At 41.8% G+C, this 18,310-nt stretch overlaps 1 protein-coding gene across 3 annotated transcripts in view; it reads right to left on the minus strand.

Annotated features, from left to right (window-relative positions):
• MARCHF3 (membrane associated ring-CH-type finger 3) overlaps positions 1-18,310 on the minus strand; it is a 94,111-nt gene that overhangs the window by 75,041 nt on the left and 760 nt on the right. Inside the window, exon 2 of one of the 3 annotated variants that reach the window (XM_037901650.2) lies at positions 5,130-5,268. The exons of the other annotated variants lie outside the window; for them this stretch is intronic. The gene's annotated coding sequence lies outside the window, so the exon portion shown is untranslated. The remainder of the gene's footprint in view (positions 1-5,129; positions 5,269-18,310) is intronic. 3 annotated transcript variants of the gene reach the window in all.

An 18,310-nucleotide genomic window follows, 5' to 3' on the forward strand; every position in this document is an offset into this window, starting at 1 on the left:
AAGACCTAGAAATTGCTGTGTGAGATGTGGACAAAACAGTATAATGAGTCAGGCATAAATAGCAAAGCGAGGATGTGAGGCTGATGTAAACCAATACAATATGAAGATAAGTAAGGAGGAAGAGGCTTTGATGGAAGCTTAAACTTAATTCAGTGGAGGAATCTAAAAGAGTGAGGTGACAAGATCAAAGCAACATGTTCAGTCAGGGAAACAGTGAGAACAAAGTTGGAGTAATCAAGATGGGAAATAAAGGACTGAGCAAGCATTTTAACTGTAGGGTTAGAAAGAAAATAGGGAGTCTTAGAGATGTTGTGGAGGAAGAACTGGAAAGATTTGGGCACTGCTTGAATGTTTCGGGCAAGGGAGAGGCAGAAGTCAAAGTGAATTCTTAGTTATGGGTCTGTGACAAGGCTGTGAACTGTGAGAAAGAATGGGGATAATGGAGAAGGCTTGAAAGGGAAGATAAGGTGTTTTGGACATTTTATGCTTGAGCTGGCAGAGACATCTATGCCGGTGTGACTCTCTGTACCTCAGGGGAACACCCAGCACACCCATGTTCATCCTTGTAAAATGACTGTGTGGTATCCAATGCAGTTTGTCATGTCGGGTGTCTTCGGAAGGCTCATGACGCACTGTGCACTGTTGTTATAGTGATGTTATAGTAATTGTTGTTGCAGTAATGTTATAGTAATGTTATAGGTTATAATTTCATGTATATAGTTATGAGGCTGAAAATGTGTCTTCATGGCTTAACATAAGCCCAGGCAAAAACTCTCCAAGAGCAGAAAGGCAGTTCACACCTCATCAGGGCACATATGGGACAAACCTATGGGACTCACCTGACTCTGAAGGGGGTGGGGGGCAAAGCCAAAAGGGAAGAAAGAATATGGGAGAGACGTTTGCCATGCTCTTGTTCTCTCTCTCTCCCCCCCTCCATCTACAGACACCACACCAAGTGACTGAAGTGCTGATCAAAGGGGAGAGCCTGGCTGAAGGGCAACCAGCCAGCCTGTGGTGAGAAGCATCTAAGTTTGTAAGGGCACTGAAAGTGTTAAGATCAGCTTAGAATGCATTTTGCTTTTTTTTTTTTCATTTGACCAAATCCGACTTGTTATGCTTTGACTTATAATCACTTAAAAAAAAATCTTTCATAGTTAATAAATTTGTTTATTCTACCTGAAGCAGTGTGTTTGGTTTGAAGCATGTCAGACTCCCCTTGGGATAACAAGCCTGGTACATATCAATTTCTTTGTTAAATTGACAAACTCATATCCAGCGGGTATAATTGGACACTGCAAGACGGAGGTTCCTAGGGTTGTGTCTGGGACCAGAGATATTGGCTAGTGTTGTTTGGTTGCAAGTAGCTGGGAGCAGCTTACATGCCAGAGGCTGTGCGTGAACAGCCCAGGAGTGGGGGTTCTCACAGCAGAGGAGGGTAAGTCTGGCCCCCAGAGTCAAGGATTGGATTGACCTAGCAGATCACCGGTCTGGATAACACCAGAGGGGAATGTCATATCTAGACATGTCAGAGAGGTGGGCATTCTGTGTAATGTAGTTTGGTGACACTGATGGGAGATGAACTCCAGGGAACATGTAACTAGAACTGGGTGACTGCAATACAATATAATCGTAACTCCATACTCAATTTGGTAGAGACCAGGGAGAGGGCAAGACCTGGAAAGAGGCTCTTCACCAAAGGATCTGGGGAGGCAGCCCAGGAGGGACTATGGTGAAGAGGCCTAAAGAAGGGCAAGAGAAGAAGGAGCCCTGAGGAGGGTAAGAGATGGTGAAGAGATAACTGGTGAGCTGTGGAGAAGAGTGAAGATTCTGACATGCAGTAGTAGGGACTGGCCCAGTGAATTATGAAACTAGTCTTGTCTTTAGGACCTACTGTGACCCATCGTTTAGGGTCCCAGCGCTCCAGCCCTGAGTACAGGGAGGGCTGTACTAGTGGTGGTGACTGGTGAGAAAAATCTCCTGCAGGAGGAGGGAAGGACTGAGGGACTGCTTAGCCTAAGAGGGCAAAATGGCCCCTGTGACAGCACTGTGTCAAGAGTGGTAAAGACTGTGTCCTGGCAATGGCCAAAGATGTTCTTTGTTTTGGGACTTCTGTATTACGTGAGAACACATGAACTTTTGCTTTGGCTGGAAGGTCAAAAGTACTAAAACTGCTGGATGTAAAGAGAAAACTGGTGGATAAACTGAGGCAGTGACACTGACGTAGGTATCTGTGCAGAATGATCTGGAGAGGTGAGGGGTGGAAAGAAACTGAAACAGAGTTGCTAAAAGGACTAGGAAGGGACTGGGAGAGAGGCTGAAGCCATCAAGAATGGGAGAAAAGAAGGTTCATGTTTCCCGTGTAGATCTTTCGGGGCTACTTGAGCAGGGGGTATGTATGTGAAAAGCAGTGTGGTAAACTGTTGCTCAAAATAAGCTTCTACAAATATGAAAATATGAACAGCGTTTGTGGATGGATTATTGGAATTATTTCCATTAATTTTGGTGGTGCTGCGACTGGAAGTCAGGTGTTGGGAGATGCCCTCCTTCTAAATACTCTGATCGGATTTAGAATCCCTCATCTTAGTGCATACCCAAAGCCAGAAGTGCAGAAGTGTTCAAATTTCTAACCCTTGCCTTCCCTGAGGGAACAGAGCCTGTTGCATCATTTTAACTTTGTCACCTTCATCTATTGTGGCACAGATTTTTCCAACATTAAATGCCTCCAGCCAACAGCAGCAGCTGTCTGTTTTTATGACTGGGGACAATGTCAGAGGCTGAGGGAGGTAAAAAACAACTAATCAGCTATAGAGAAATATTTCCCCATTGTAAACGTTTGAAATGACAGCACTAGTGTAGTTTAAAGAAAAGTTACAGCATAAGTTGCAGATGGAATTAGTTGCTCCTATGTACCAACTTTTATATCACTCGTGCCGGTCATACTCACATTTTTATCAGCCATATTTGTATTATAGTTCATAAAAGGAAACCCCAAAATACAAGTGAATAAAATACTTAAATAACCACAGTTATTTCAAATAGCTACATTATATATAGATATTAGATACTAATAGGCCCCTAGGGCAATCATAGATCTTATGCATTAGGAAACCCTTATTTACACTATGTAGGCCAGAACAAATATTAACTAAATCTGCACAACTATTAGTCACTTGTTTATTTCATTCTCACAAAACAAACAGGTTTTTTAGCTCGGTATTTCTTAGGTAACTCTGTTTTTACTTGCTGCAAGTAACAAAGCTCTTTCAAAGGGTGAAATCTTGGCCACACTCAAGTCAATAAATCTTGCTGCTGATGTCAGTGGAGACAGCATTTCAGGTGTGCTTTTTGCACTGGTTTCACTCCTGAGCGGTTTCATTTTATCATCAGGTTTGAGGATGGTTCACAATGATTTTTCCTTTCTTCAAATTAAACTACATCAATGCTGCTCCCGGCACCACATAGCAAAGGATGCTGAAGGGCACAGAAACTGACATCTTCCCAAGAGACCAATCACGTGACCCCCCCCCTTAATGTGCTTATTCTCCAATTCTCTTGCATAGCGTCAGAGAACGTGGCAAGGCAGCATACAAACTCAGGGCAGCTGACAGGTACAGTACAATAATAGCATACAAATGAAAGCTTCATGGGCAGAGCAGTGCCAGCCCCATACTTCCTATTTTCCTGCAAAAAATCTTGTGTGCTAAGAAGTCTTCATGACAAATGAGAAGTAAAACATCACTGCCTATCTGTGATCTATACCAGAGTTTAATACCATGCTGGTTTCTGTGAGAACTCAGACCACTTTCTTTTTTTTTTTTTAATTCAACCATAAAAAAAAAAAAAGAGAGGATCGGGGCTGAGTTGGGGAGAGGAGGAAATCTGGTCATGTGTTTAATCTTGACTAAGATTATGGATTTGAAATTTAACTACAAGGTCACTTGCCCCAAGAAGCTTCCCTACTAGTAACATGTCCTCTAAAAGCTTCTTTTAAAAGGATATAAGAGAATAAAGCATTTAATCCATGTAACTACCTCTGAAAATGGGAGCCTAGAAATTTCTGTAAGTTACTGAAACAGCTACCAAACCATCTGTGCAGAGTAGCCTACATTTATGAGCTTAGGTTATTTCTGTTCAGGACTTTGTTTAGTGAGTGAATGAGTACTTGCTCTCATAACAGATTCAAATTCAATCATCACTGCATGCCTCCACCTACTCATCCAAATAACTCCAGGCTTTTTGGGCATGTATTCAACTGCTTCATCTAGCACAAGGAGATGGTTTCTATCGGTATCCAAAGTAAGTCTTAGTCTGGCACCAGCAAATGTGGTATTAGAAACAGATCAGATTCAGAAAAGCTCTGTTTTGCTCCAGCATTTTGCTTAGCAGTTACAATATTCATGTTTATTTTGGTTTTTCTTAATAAGAAGTCTTTCAAGAGGCACATTTCTGGGTTTCTTTTCGGCACTCCTGTAAAAACCTGAGGATATATATACACAGTTCTGTGGAAGTGTATACTTTTCCCCTTCTCTCTGACACACAGGCCAATTTACAATCCATGATAAGTGAAATTTTAAACACTGTTTTTAGCACACATTTTATTTCCAAAGGTCACACATCTTAAAAAAAAAAAAGAAAAGAAAGAAAAAAAGAGAAATCTGGTAAATAGTCAGGGGGATATAATCGTTAAACAGTGACAAGGAACTGTTTATATTCAAAACACTGGAATTCATTATTACACTTGGGCTGCACATTCAGGAGGGAACAGGAAATATTTCAATAAAACAATGTGTCAGTAAGATACAAAAACCAATATGCTGGGCCATCTGAGTCAATATGGTCCGTAAAGGTAGCTAAGTTGGAAAATATTTTATCCTGTTTCATGCAAATAACTGTTTTCCCATCAACAGTAACATAACCCATAAAGCCACTGATTCTGTAGGGTAAGTAGGAATTACATTTCTAAAGGCAAAGATTTCAGATGATAATACTGTGCACTTTACAGTGCCTTTCATCACCTAAGCACTTCACAGCACTTACTAATACATCCTGACAGTATTCTGAGGTAGCTCAGTATTATTGTCTCTATTTTACAGATAGGTAAACATAGGTAGAGAGATGAAGTGACTTACCCAAAGCCACAGGGAGAACTGATGTCAGAGCTGATCACAGAACCTTGGATTCTCTAACTCTTCTGCTCATGCCACAAGCCCATCCCTCTCCTTCATCTTATATAATATCGAGAAGTAATTTTTGCACAGACAATTGTTCCTGTACAACACAATGAAAATACTGCTGTCTAACTAGGATTTTAAGACATCGACAGTGAACAAGCCAGGATGACTTATGTTTTCTGATTGAGGAATTGAGTTGTCTAAACATAACCGGGGATGATGGACTAAAAGGGTGTTCTTGCTAACACTGTGAGACCGAGAGAAACTCAGTTAGTCCATGGAGTCTTTCAGTTACTCACAATGGACAACAGAGCAGAGGGTGGCAAGATGTATCAGTTTGGCTTCTAATCTTAACTGAGACATTTTCTGTCGTGTGTTACACCATTGAGAATGACCTCCTTGTTCAAGTCTAACATGGGATTTTCAAAGCTCAAATCTGAAACTTGAAAACTGCATTTCATATGAGATTACTCTTTGTCAGAAAAGTGTTTTGACAAATGTTAGCCAAATCTGAATCCAAGATACAGGTGCTTTTATGAAGGAAGTGTTTTGCTTTTGCATTACTGAAACTTTATATATAGTTATAAATGATTCTCAGTAATCACACTCTCTCTCTCATCATTTCCCTTGTTTTGTTTACATTTACTAATACATGATCTATCCCTTATGGAAAATCCTATAAAATATCATAGAGAACCGTAACTCTTTGATACAATTCTGTCTGTTTTAAAACAAAAAGCCAACCAAAAAAACAAACAAACATTGTAGAAAGGAAGGTCTCCTGGTCTCTTTTCCACTTTAGATTTTTACAGTACTTTAGATCCCCATTGGTTTCATCCCCATTAAATTCTATAAGATTTTTCCTATAAGGAATGTTATCCCAAAGCTGAAAACCAAGTGGACACTCTGAGAAGATCATATCTCTGCTATTTATTTTCCACTTAAATAGTGGGTTTAAAATGACAGGTGATGGACACAATACATTACAAGCACATTCAGGTTCTGGTGTTCAGGTTATACCAAGGGACAAAAATGTAAAAACCACAACAGTTAGCAGTTATTGAAAATCAAAATGAAGACCCTAAAAACCTACTTTTTTTTACTTAATCACTGGGATGAAAAGACTTTGTATTGAGTGTTAACACCTGAAATATTACTATTATTGGAGATACTTGAAAAACTCCAGATTAGGAATCATCAACATTTTTAATGCAAACTTGAGTACGAGCTACCTTTCTGAAGACTTTACAAAATTTATATTGATTGCCCAACTAAAGCCAACTCACATTTTGAGTAGACTTTAGCAGGTATTCTTGCTAGCTTTGATCCACAGACTTTAAATGAGTCGAGAAAGGACTACTTCACCCTGAATGAATAACAACACCGTGTACTTCCTTGTCACTGCCACTGGTGAACAAGTAAATTCCCAATACTCAACTCTCCCAAATCTTCAAAACAGATGGGAGCAGTCTGCATTATACCTATTAAATGAATTGCAAAAACTCTGCAGCCTCTCCAGCTCTAAAGCAGCTGCTCTTGTGAATCATAAAGGAGCTTTCAAAGCACAGTATTCACACACAGAAAAGCCCATGCCCAGCTCCAGCTGTACCAGAAGAGCCTCGCTCATATTACTTGAGAAGTATTCCAGCTATGCATGTGTAACTATTATGGATTCTAATTGCAACTGCTTCTGCTACACATTTTCTATACACTCATGCTGTTTCCCATCCACACAGCCTTGGGAGAATTTTTCTCTGTTGAACCATATGGGGCCCTCTTACTGCATTCACCTATATATATATAAAATTTGTGTGTGTGTGTCTGTGTCTCTATATAGATAGAGACTATATATGTCTCTATATAGACACACACAATGTGCAAGCTGAAGCCATCTTTAGCAAAAACAAATTGTTTTTGTCCAGTGCTATGATGTCTATTGGTCTTTTCCAATGTCATTCAACAGGAATATAGGAAACTATGTTTTAAATCTGTGTAGGTTACAAGTATTGGTAGTGAACTCTCCCCAGGAAATGTATACAAAGAAAACTGTCTGTGTTCTAATAGCCTTTTATTGAACTGCCTCTAATGTGACATGAATATATAATAAAATATTTAAAGTATTTTGAAATAAAATGTTTCTCATTACATAGCTAACTATGGGCATTTGAACACTGCATCTCTCAGAAGTTGAAGGCCTTATCCAACTGCTATTGAGGTCACGTGTTTCACTAAGAACTCCTATCGGGATTGCCCTGACAGACATGGGTAAGACACTGCCAGTAGTTTGTACAGCCTTTTTGGCAACACACCCAGAAGGGTGAGTGGGAACAAAAAGGCTCAATGTCTGTCAGAATCTGGAAAAACATATTTGCTCTTGTCCATTATTAAAACTGATTTTAGGCTCCTAGTTTTTGTAGAATAATTGAGTAAGAAATCAGCTTATACGTCTAAGAAAAAAATATTTCCAGAAGAATAACTTGTGAGGAATATGGCCTCTATGCTCAGAAAATGATTTTAGTTTCTTACCCTCAATTTATAAAACCGCTCTTTTAGCATTACTGCTAGATTCAACTGTTCAGCCCTAAGTCAGATATTAGAAAAACAGAACATTACAAATGAGCATTAAGATGAACATTATTGGTATTTATTCATGTAAGCACAAGATAGCCTCAATTCATCACACTATCAGTACAACTTTTGAATTCTGACTGAAATTGCAAAGCTGTATTTTGAAAAACTGCTTTATCATCTGTGTTTATATGTATGTATCTGGCCCTAGAGCAGATACACACCAGACAGGGACAACAGGAAATAATAACAGTTAACAACTGTACTTAGACCTCACAAAGGTTATGCTAAAAAAAACCTGGTTCCTCTGGAGGGAGAGTGCAAGTTATGAGCAGTGGAAACTTACCAGGAGGAGAACAAGAGAGACCAGGTTGGGTTGAAATAAAGAAACACAGAGGAAACCAGACAGAAAAAGGAAGCGTAGGGCAAAACAGAGAGCAAGGTCACAGAAGCTGGCTGATGGGCTCAAGAAAGGAGAGGTCACCCAACATACAGGAGCTTCATAGGACAGGGCAGCCCTGATCACTTTCCTGAGCTCAGATGGCCCCAGTAGTCTGGATAACCCAAGGGACTCAAATCCCAGCCCCAAGAATGCCTTGGAGTGTTGAGGAAACTGAGGCAGGGACATGCATTTTGTGTCTGTTACTTTGTATGATCTGAACTCCTCTATACTTGACATGATTAAGTATAAAAGAGATTAAAGATATTAGATGGAGCAGTGTGTATGTGTTCACTGCTTCATAACTGCTGCATGCCCCTGAGAGAGTTATGCTGCAACCAGAAGTAGGGTGATCAGACGTCCCGATAAAATCGGGACCATCCTGATATTGAGCAGTTTGTCCCATGTCCTGACTGAAATAGGTCTGGGACGCCATTTGTCCCGATATTTTGTTTTGGGCACGGTAGCCCCCCCCCTTTTTTTTTTTTTGCTTAGGTGGCGGTGACAGGCAGGGGGAGCGGCTCACTCGGCATGTCCGGGTCTTCGTTGGCAGGTATTTCCTTCGTCGGCAAGATTTATTTCCCGCCGCCGAACATGCCGGGTGAATGTAACAATTGAAAAGCCGCTCCCCCTGCGACGGTCCCAGTATTTTGGATTTAGCATCTGGTCACCCTAACCAGAAGCTTTGGGGTAGAGCTATGGGAAAGAGGTGTATTTAAGTAACTGGGATATCTTGGGTGTCAGTGACAGTTTTTGGAGGCTAGGGCAGGTAGGCTGAGGAGTCCCATTTCTCTGATGGGGTAACAGACAGACAGAGTCAGTGCCCAGGAAATGTGCCAGAAAGGCCAAGGGAGGAGGAACCAGTGTGGCAGGCTACTGAAGCTTCAGAAGCTTAACACAACCCAAGCGATTCACAGCACAGAGGCTTGGATTTCCCTCCCGCCCCCACCCAGCGGTACTAGAGGGTGGTCAGAAATGGATGCTCCCGAGGATCTGTGACAGGCAGTAATCAAGAGATTTTCTTCTAAACTGTGCATTTATAGAATCAAAGAATAGCAAGGATCAGAAAACTTAAGATGCTTTAGCTCAGGGGTGGGCAAACTTTTTAGTGTGAGGGCCACATCTGGGTATGGAAATTGTATGGTGGGCCATGAATGCTCCCAAAATTGGGGTTGGAGTGTGAGAGGGGGTGAGAGCTCCGGCTGGGGGTGCAAGCTCTGGGGTGGGGCAAGAAATGAGTAGATCAGCGTGCAGGAGGGTGCTCCAGGCTGGGGTAGGGGGCTGGGATACAGGAAGGGGTGAGTGCTCTGGCTGGAGGTGCGGGCTCTGGGGTGGGACCAGGGATGAGGGGTTTGGGGTGTAAGAGCAGGCTGGGGCTGGAGCAGAGGGGTTTGGAGTATGGGAGGGGGCTCTGGGCTGGGGATGCGGGTTCAAGGGTGGGACCAGAAAGGAGGGGTTCAGGGTGTGGGAGAGAGGTCCGGGCTGGGGCAGGGGATTGGGGTGTGGAGGAGGGGGCTCCAGGCTGGGGGGGGTTCAGAGTGCAGGAGGGTGCTCTGGGATGGGGCTGAGGGGGCTCCAGGTTGGGGAAGGGGGTGAGAACTCTGGCTGGGGGTGGGGGCTCTGGGGTGGGGCTGGGGATGAGGGGTTTGCACTGCAGGAGGGTGCTCTGGGCTGGGACCAAGGGGTTCAGAGGGCAGGAGGGGTATCAGGGCTGGGGTAGAGGGTTGGGGCACGGAAGGAGGTCGGGGGTGCAGGGTCTAGGTAGTGCTTACCTCAAGCAGCTCCCGGAAGCAGCAGCATGTCCCCCTCCTCCTCCCCCAGCTCCCCTATGTGGAGGCGTGGCGCCAGCCAGGCAGCTCTGCACGCTGCCCCGTCTGCAGGTGCCACCCCTGCAGCTCCCCTTGGCCGCGGTTCCAAGACAATGGGAGCTGCGGAGCCGGCACTTGGGGCAGGGGCAGCATGTGAAGCCCCCTGGCTGCCCTTACGTGCCGGAGGGGGGACATGCGGCTGCTTCCGGGAGCGATGTGGAGCCCTGGCATGCATAGAGCTAGGCAAGCCCCCGCTCCCACTCCCTGGCTGGAGCTCGAGGGCCAGATTAAAAGGTCTGATGGGCTGGACATGGCCTGCATGCCGTAGTTTCCCACCCCGCTTTAGCTCCTTAATACATACATTACCATTGCCTCTTTCACGTATGCTTGTTCTCTTTCCCATTCAGTGCTGATCATCAAAATATTTGGGTGTAATTAGGAATATATTTGATGACTGGTGCACTCCTCCTGTCTGCTTTCTTCAGAGATGCTACAATTCAGTGTCAGACATTGTATTTCACAGCCGGGCAAGAGAGTGTGATGATGATAATGCTAGTTTGTGACATAAGTGAAATCAAACTGACTGACTACAAGAAAAGAAAGCTGAGATTTGGGAGAGACATAGGTTGGTAATCAGCAATTACAAGAAAGAAAATACATCCAGTGCCCAGCTAAATAGCAGTTTGCAACAACATATGTCTTTATTAACATTTTACATATTAACATATTTATTAATGTAACTGTGGTCTGCATTTAAAAGTTCAGAAATGGTTTATAATAAATTGCCTGGCAGCAGCAAAGCTACAGTACCACAGGAAAGTAAAACTTCAGCAAAACTTCCTGTCATTAGTGTAGGACCTGGAACAGTGCTCTAAGTACTAAGCTATTTGCCACTGATGTGGGAACTTTCTTCATGCTACTCCCATGCTGTCAAGTCTACTCTCAAATCCTGCTAACAGAAAGCCAATCCTCACTCTCCTTTTTCTATATGCTTAGAAGCCATAATAGCAATAGCTGTGGACAGAAAATCATACTATCCTACCAACCCCCTGAGAGAGCTAACTACTTGCTGTACAACACTGTGCCTTTAAGAAATATGAAAGCCTACCCTCTTCATCTGTCTTCATGGGTGGAACAATGAAAAACGTAAGATCACAAACATATGAGCAAAAGATGGCCCTGGCTACAAATTGGAAGAGTGGATGTTCTGACCATGACAGCGTGCTCTCCCGTGGGTGTAGGCCGAAATATGTGAGAGAGTTTCGCAGTTGTCTTGGCAGCCATAAGATCCTTTGGAGAGCCATCACACACGTGGAGTTGGAAGTCACTGAAATACAAGTCTGAGCACCACAATTATTCCCAAATTAACACCATTCCAGGACTCAAACTAGTTGGACACAATCAAATATATTTGTTTTTAGAATCAGATAACTCCTATAGCTGGGCTATTGGTAACACAACTTAACCACTCCCTCTCAGTGCATGTTGCATCTAACTGGAAAGAGCTGGGTCAAGAGAGGCTCATTTAGCTTACCCAGCCAAGTTTCAGTTGTACAAGAAATGCCGGTTGCCTCATCAATGACTAAACTGTGGATGGTTGTGGCTTTATTAGCTGTTGCCTTTACACTGGACAGAGTGAACCTAAGAGTAGGCTTTCTATCTGTCAATGCGCCCCTAAGAGATTTTAGACAAGATCGCATCATAGATAAGAGGAAAGATAAGGAGAAGAATTCTCTAGTGATTAAGGCTCTAGGCTGGGACTTGGGACACAGGTACCTATTCTGCCACAGCTTCCTGTGGGACCTTAGATGAGACAGTCTCACTTTGTCTCAGTTTCCAATCTATGAAATGGGGGGTAACAGTGTTTAGTGCTTCCTAGTCTCACAGAGATGTTGTGAGGATAGATACATTAAAGAGCATGAGGTGCCCAGATACTAGACTAATGTGGGGGGTGGTTTATACCTTTTATTTGCAGAACAGTAATCTACATGTTTAAAATGGTTTGGGGGAGGGGGTTGTGACTGTTTTCTTTTTTAAGCATCCTTCTCTCTCCATACTCATCAACACAAGAACCTCAGAACCCAGGCTCTAAAACAACAATCCCACTCCATGGTCCCCCGTATCCCAAGGTCAAGGTTAAGGTTGTGCTGATCAACTGTCTTTGTCACCAGAGTGGATTCTGAAGGTGTATAGCCTGGAAGCAGAGTTGAATGTTTTTTGCACTGAGATATGTTTATTTCATGGCTAAGAGCAATTAGATTCAGACTGCTTTCCAACTTTGGTGAGACTGATCCAGCTTAAAAGGGGATGAACGTCTCTTTGACTTAGTCCAGTTTCACTTGGTCTGGCTCTAAATGTGCTGGAGGACACTAGATTGTAATATATGAGATGAACATGGGAGAAAATTTCCCTGAAAAAGCTCCAGCTCATTCAATAATAGGTAAGCTTGCCTCTAAGTTACACAGCATGATGTGGACACATCACCTAGTGCTCTAAACACTATGTGAGTTGCTCACTGAATATTGGATTCTCTTAAATCTGTCAGCAGTCTTGGAAACAGTTAAGAGACTTGTTTGAATACTTGGCTAGAATACGTTGGGCGTGGAGGGGGACATTCATTCTAGAGCACTAGCGTTAGAGTCCCTAGAGGGTGATGTTGGCTGACACTTCACTTGCCTCAAGAATACGAGAGGGAAGCTCAGAGGCAATGCAACCGAGATTGACAGAGAAGGCTGTGGGATTAGGAAATCAAATTACCACAAAATAGCAAATTGGCTCCACCCCTGCAAAAAAAGCTAGCAGGAGAAGAGACCAAAGGAGGACCCAAGTCTGCTGTTGTCAAAATAGGACAGTAGAACCTCAGAGTTATGAACAACCTCCATTCCCATTTAACACAGTACTGTACTTGCTTCTTTTTAAAAAAAAAAAAAAAAAAATCTCTGTTGCTGCCTGATTGTGTACAGTACTTCTGGTTCCAAATGAGGTGTGCTTGAGCAGTCAGTTCGTAACTGTGATGTTCCTAACTCTGAGGTGCTACTGTATCCTCTACTACACTAGTTTCATCTGCCCATGTCAGTTTCTCACAAAGGTATTTTTGGACTTTTTCCATGCTGTCTGTTACATATGAGATATCCCCCCTCCCTCTCCCCATAAAGCCATTACCCCACTCCAAGTCCCAACTTTGCCATGACACCGGGGGGGTGGGGGAAAAATCAGCAAATGTAAGGTGTCCAGGTTAATAGGAAGATGGAGATGGTTGGCATTTTATCTAACTTTTTTGCAACTATATAACCGTAATGACTGTGTGGTGTCTTTCTCCTCTCCATGTGGCACTTATCTTTTTCAACTGGAAACTCCAGGGGGCATAGACTGCCTCCTCAGATGATTTCACAGTATCTAACACAACAGTGCTTGCTCATACTGGGCCTCTCTAATATATAAACAATAGCAAATAAAGACTTACAATGTATCACTGCTGAAAGGAGTAAATGATTACAAAAAGAGAGATATGCAAAAATAAAGTGGGACGGGGGACGTAAGAGAAACAAGGTTTGCACAACGTTTCTATTCACATCAGCGGGGGTCATATTGTGGGTAAAGAGAGAAGGCCCGAACTCTGTAGCCCAGCCCACAGACTAACGAAGAGAATTAATTTGTCCCTCTCTCTGGCACTGATGGGGATTTCCCTGGACTATCCTTGAGATATTTTGGATCCCAGCTACTCCTGTTTTCCCAGGAGGTGGCCAAGAGTGCCTCACTTCATATAGGTCTAGTAAGGTGCTTGCAACAATTTCTCTGTGATGTGGACCTGGCTATAGCAATTTAACATTCTGTAACTTCCAGATTGGGCTGCTATAGTGCACCCTACATGGAACTACCTTTAAAGACTCTTTTGATGCTGCAGCCGCTGCAGAATACAGCTTAGTGGTGGTGGCCACAGGAAGTGTATTATAATACTTCTCCAAAAATTGTACTGACTTCCTATTTGCATTTGTGACTTGTTTCCAAGTGCAATCAAAGGAGCTGACAGTGATCTATAAAGTCCTAAATGGTTTGGGTCAAGGCTACCTGAGGGGCCCCCACTTCCTTTTTTCCTATGTGCCACCATAAACCACAATCAGGAGACCAAGTATTCTCACTGGTAGGTCCTTGGCTCTAAAATTCATTCCCTCTCACTGCTTAGAGAGTTCCTGGGAGCTGACCTTCAGGTCTCCGTTCAAGGCCAATCCCTTTGCCTGAGGTGGGGGAGATTGCAGAGTAGAAGGGATATAGTCTACGTAGTGGGGCTAGAGTCTTTCTTTATTAACACTGACAATTCTTTATTAGCTTTAAATATTTCATATGCAGCTAGAAACCAAGATTAAGTATGCATTGGAGGTAATTTAGCAAAGGGCTTTGGTAGAGTCATGAGGGTCTTGCTAGTAAGTGTTGCAGGACTAGCTATGTGAACGCACCAGATGGCATGGGAACAGCAAGAAAGAGCAACTGCATCGAGGGACTGGGAAGAGATGAAGGAGGCAAGAAGAGTGAAGGGGGAACTTGGAAGAAAGGGGCAAAGAGTGATGGGAGAGAGATGTAAAACCTAGCAGAGAGGGCTAGAATGATGAGAAAACTGATTAAGACCAACGAGAGGTGCAGAAAACTAGAGGGAACAGAGTAAAGAAAAAAGGAAGAGGGAAAGCAAGAGGGAGAGTGGGTAAAAAGAGGGAAATGAGACGAGAGTGATAACCATGCAGAAAAAGGAACAAGGGAGGAGCAGGAGGAAAGTGAAAAGGGGACCGTGGGGTCAAGGGAATGGAGGGCAAACAAAAACGGGCAAGGTAAAAAGAGAAGAAAATCCATCCTACCAGAACCTCCCACCTCATCACTCTAACCCAGAATCTATTAATGGATCAGGAAATAAAGAAGAGGTTCAAATAGCATGCAACCACCTCAATTCACATTTACATTTAATAGAGAGGTCTACAAAGCTTTCACTTTGAAATCTGACCTCACCACATTGCTTACAGTATTTCATTCTTACCTCTCACTAAATATTGTGTTTTTCTGTTGGAAACTGACCCCTATTAAAAAATCTGGCTACTTTATGTAGGTACACAAATAGGAGAGAATTCTTTTGAAAATGTGGCTTTTTTTTTTTTGCATGGGGAGGAAAGACTGAGTATTTTGGAGAAATCCGGCATTTTGCTATTAAAAAGTGGTGGTATGAAGACCAATATGAAGTCTACTCTCTTTCCTTCAATACACTTTGGAATCCAGGTTTGGAATTCATATAAATTATTACTTCTCCCTCTCCTGCAGCAAATATAATCAAACTCTTTCTAAGATATACATTTCATCATTAGAAAATACATATACACTTAAAAATGCGGTTGCTTGCTTGCAAAGATTAAATACAATATAACTAGTTTCCCCTAGCCCTTTTAGAACCGTACTCTTTTTCTTGCCAATATCTGAATAGCGAGTAATAGGTACATCATTAGATCAATGGCGGTCTGATGACTTATTACTCTAAAGATGGCTCCAGCCAAGAAGAGTAAGCCTGGGAGACTCATTGTGGCAAACTTCATAAACATATGCATTTTAAAAATAGATGCAAAAATTATGACGTAGGAAAAAAAAGGCGAGTACAGCAGAGGAACACAGATCCAGATGGCTATCGCTGAGAGAGTTTTCCCTTAATTCTAAAAGTTGGCAGGATGTAGTTCTGTTGCTGCTTCTTAGACATTGTGCAGCTAGTTAGCCCCAGAACACAGAAGAAAAATATACATAAATATATATATATATATATATATATATATATATATATATATAAAAAATAGGAAGTAGAACATGTACCAATGAATTACAGTCTAGCACACACCCACATGCATCTTGTTACTTCAGCTGACATTTTATTAGTTATTTCTCACCTTCTTTGTATTACATTTTCCATCTGCTGTACTTTTCCTACAGACTAGCACCCACAATCCCTCTTCGCTTTTCGTACTGAACTTAAATGCATGCAAGTGTAAAGTAACAGGTGGCGGAAAAAGGGCTAGTGGCTTTCACATCACTATTCGTTAAGCTACATACATGGCACTCTAAACCATGGTTAATTATCAGTTATAATTATACGTCAGCTATTTATTGACTTGGAAACACTGGTTTGTTTGTTTTTTTTCCTATTTCCAGAACTGGGCCAATCCACCTTAGAGCAGCACAGCTGTACCACTATAGCAGTGCCGCTGTAAGGCACGCAGCGTAGCCACTCTTTGCTGGCAGGAGAGCGCTCTCCTACCGACAAAATAAAACCGCCCCCGACGAGGACTGGTAGCTTTGTCAGTAGGTGTGCTGGCCACACCAGCGCTTTTTGTCGGTAAAACGTTTGTTGATCAGGGAGGGATGTGGGTTTTTTCACACCCCAGACCAACAAAAGTTTTACCAACAAAAGTGCGGTGTACACATAGCCCTTGCTTTACACAGCTTAGTGATTCTTGAAGTGGTTAGATTTCTCCACGGAGTTACTGTTTGACAAAAATTTTTTTTTTAAATGTTCAAACCATTTTTAAAGGTGAGTGCAAGAGAGTGTTAAACTGGTACATTTAAAATTTTCTGAAATTTAAATCAAACTATTTTTTAAAATGTCATAGACAGCAATATTTAACATGTACATAGCCCTTTACATCTTTAAACCACTGTATAAAGATTAAGTGATAAAAAAGGACCCGGTGTTCCAACACTGAGACTCAGAATGGGTGGGGTATTTTTAAGTGTGTGAAGAATTGGTTTTGCAATAGAATTGCAGAAAAAGCCTTAACTGTAGTTGCTGGAACAGTCACTTGAATAAACCCTTGTTTATTTCTGTTGCAATTTTTTCTGGTAATAAAGTTAAAATTACACATCAGTATATTATGAAAAACAAGAAGTAGAAATCCATCCTGATACAGATACAGCATTCTTATCCAGGTAAAAATTAAGTTGTGTATATGTAAAATTATATTTCATTTATGTGGACTCTCAATTCTCTGCCCAAATAAATCCCCAACAGACCAGTCACTAATCCAAACCTCTAATAAAATAAAATTTGGCTTATACTCACAGACTTCATTTTCCATTATGGTACAGCAAGGCAGAAGTTAATACACATGCCTTGCGTTAAGATAACACATTATTTCTTACTAAAAAGAAAAGGAGTACTTGTGGCACCTTAGAGACTAACCAATTTATTTGAGAAGTGAGCTGTAGCTCACGAAAGCTCATGCTCAAATAAATTGGTTAGTCTCTAAGGTGCCACAAGTACTCCTTTTCTTTTTGCGAATACAGACTAACACAGTTGTTACTCTGAAACCTGTCATTATTTCTTATTCTTATTTTTCGCTTTTCCAAGTGCTTTGGCTGGAATGTACGTTATATTTTAACAGGTGGGTAGCTGGCTGGCTGCTGGGTTGTAAACCAGCAACTGGAATCTGCACTGAATGGTATTGAACCGAATGTTTGTAAAGTTCATGGACACAGACTGACTCAGATGCATGCACACACACAGAGAAGAACACACGCACATATTATATATCGCTAGCCTCCTTCTTCTTCTTTCCCCTCCGTCTAGGGATAGTTCAAGATTGAGTTTTCTATCATATTTTCATGCCCACACAACCAAAAACCACATTCATACTCTATAATGCTTCTGAGAAGTTAAGGTGATATGTACACACAATGAATGTTCATGCACAGAGACATATATACAGATAATGGTCTCTATATTTAAAAAGAATAGTGAAACTTGCAGTCAACAAGAAACTACACAGGAATTCTAAAATTGAACCACTGTGCATATGTCCAATATGAACATAGAAATACTGTAGACCCACACAAAATCATAAACTGAAGACCAAGGTATGAATATTGTAGCCATATTTTTCCATAAAAAACTGTGTTCATAGCTCTCCCTATCCTATAGGGAGGAAAATATACAAGTATGAGTTAGGGATGCAGTATGAGACTAAACCTTGAGCGCTGTGGCTCTTATTTTGTGTTGCAACTTCAAATGTTTGCAATAGTACGAGTTTTATTTGTACATTTCAATGATTTAAATATATAAATTGTGTTTGTAGCATATGGGTGTGGGTACATATGTACATGTAGTGTGTGGCTACAATATATGTTTGTTTCACAGTTGTGTGTTTAAATAGTTTCCTCGATTGTTGTTGCTTTTTAAAATTGTAAGATACAAAAGGCAAACTGCAATAATTACCTAGGAGACTAGAACATTACAGAATCCTGCCTGGTCTAACCTATTTGTGTGTGTCCCTACTATATATAAAACTGTCTGCTAAAAACCCTCA

The sequence above is a fragment of the Chelonia mydas genome, chromosome 5, assembly GCF_015237465.2.
Source record: "Chelonia mydas isolate rCheMyd1 chromosome 5, rCheMyd1.pri.v2, whole genome shotgun sequence".
Lineage (NCBI taxonomy): Eukaryota > Metazoa > Chordata > Testudines > Cheloniidae > Chelonia > Chelonia mydas.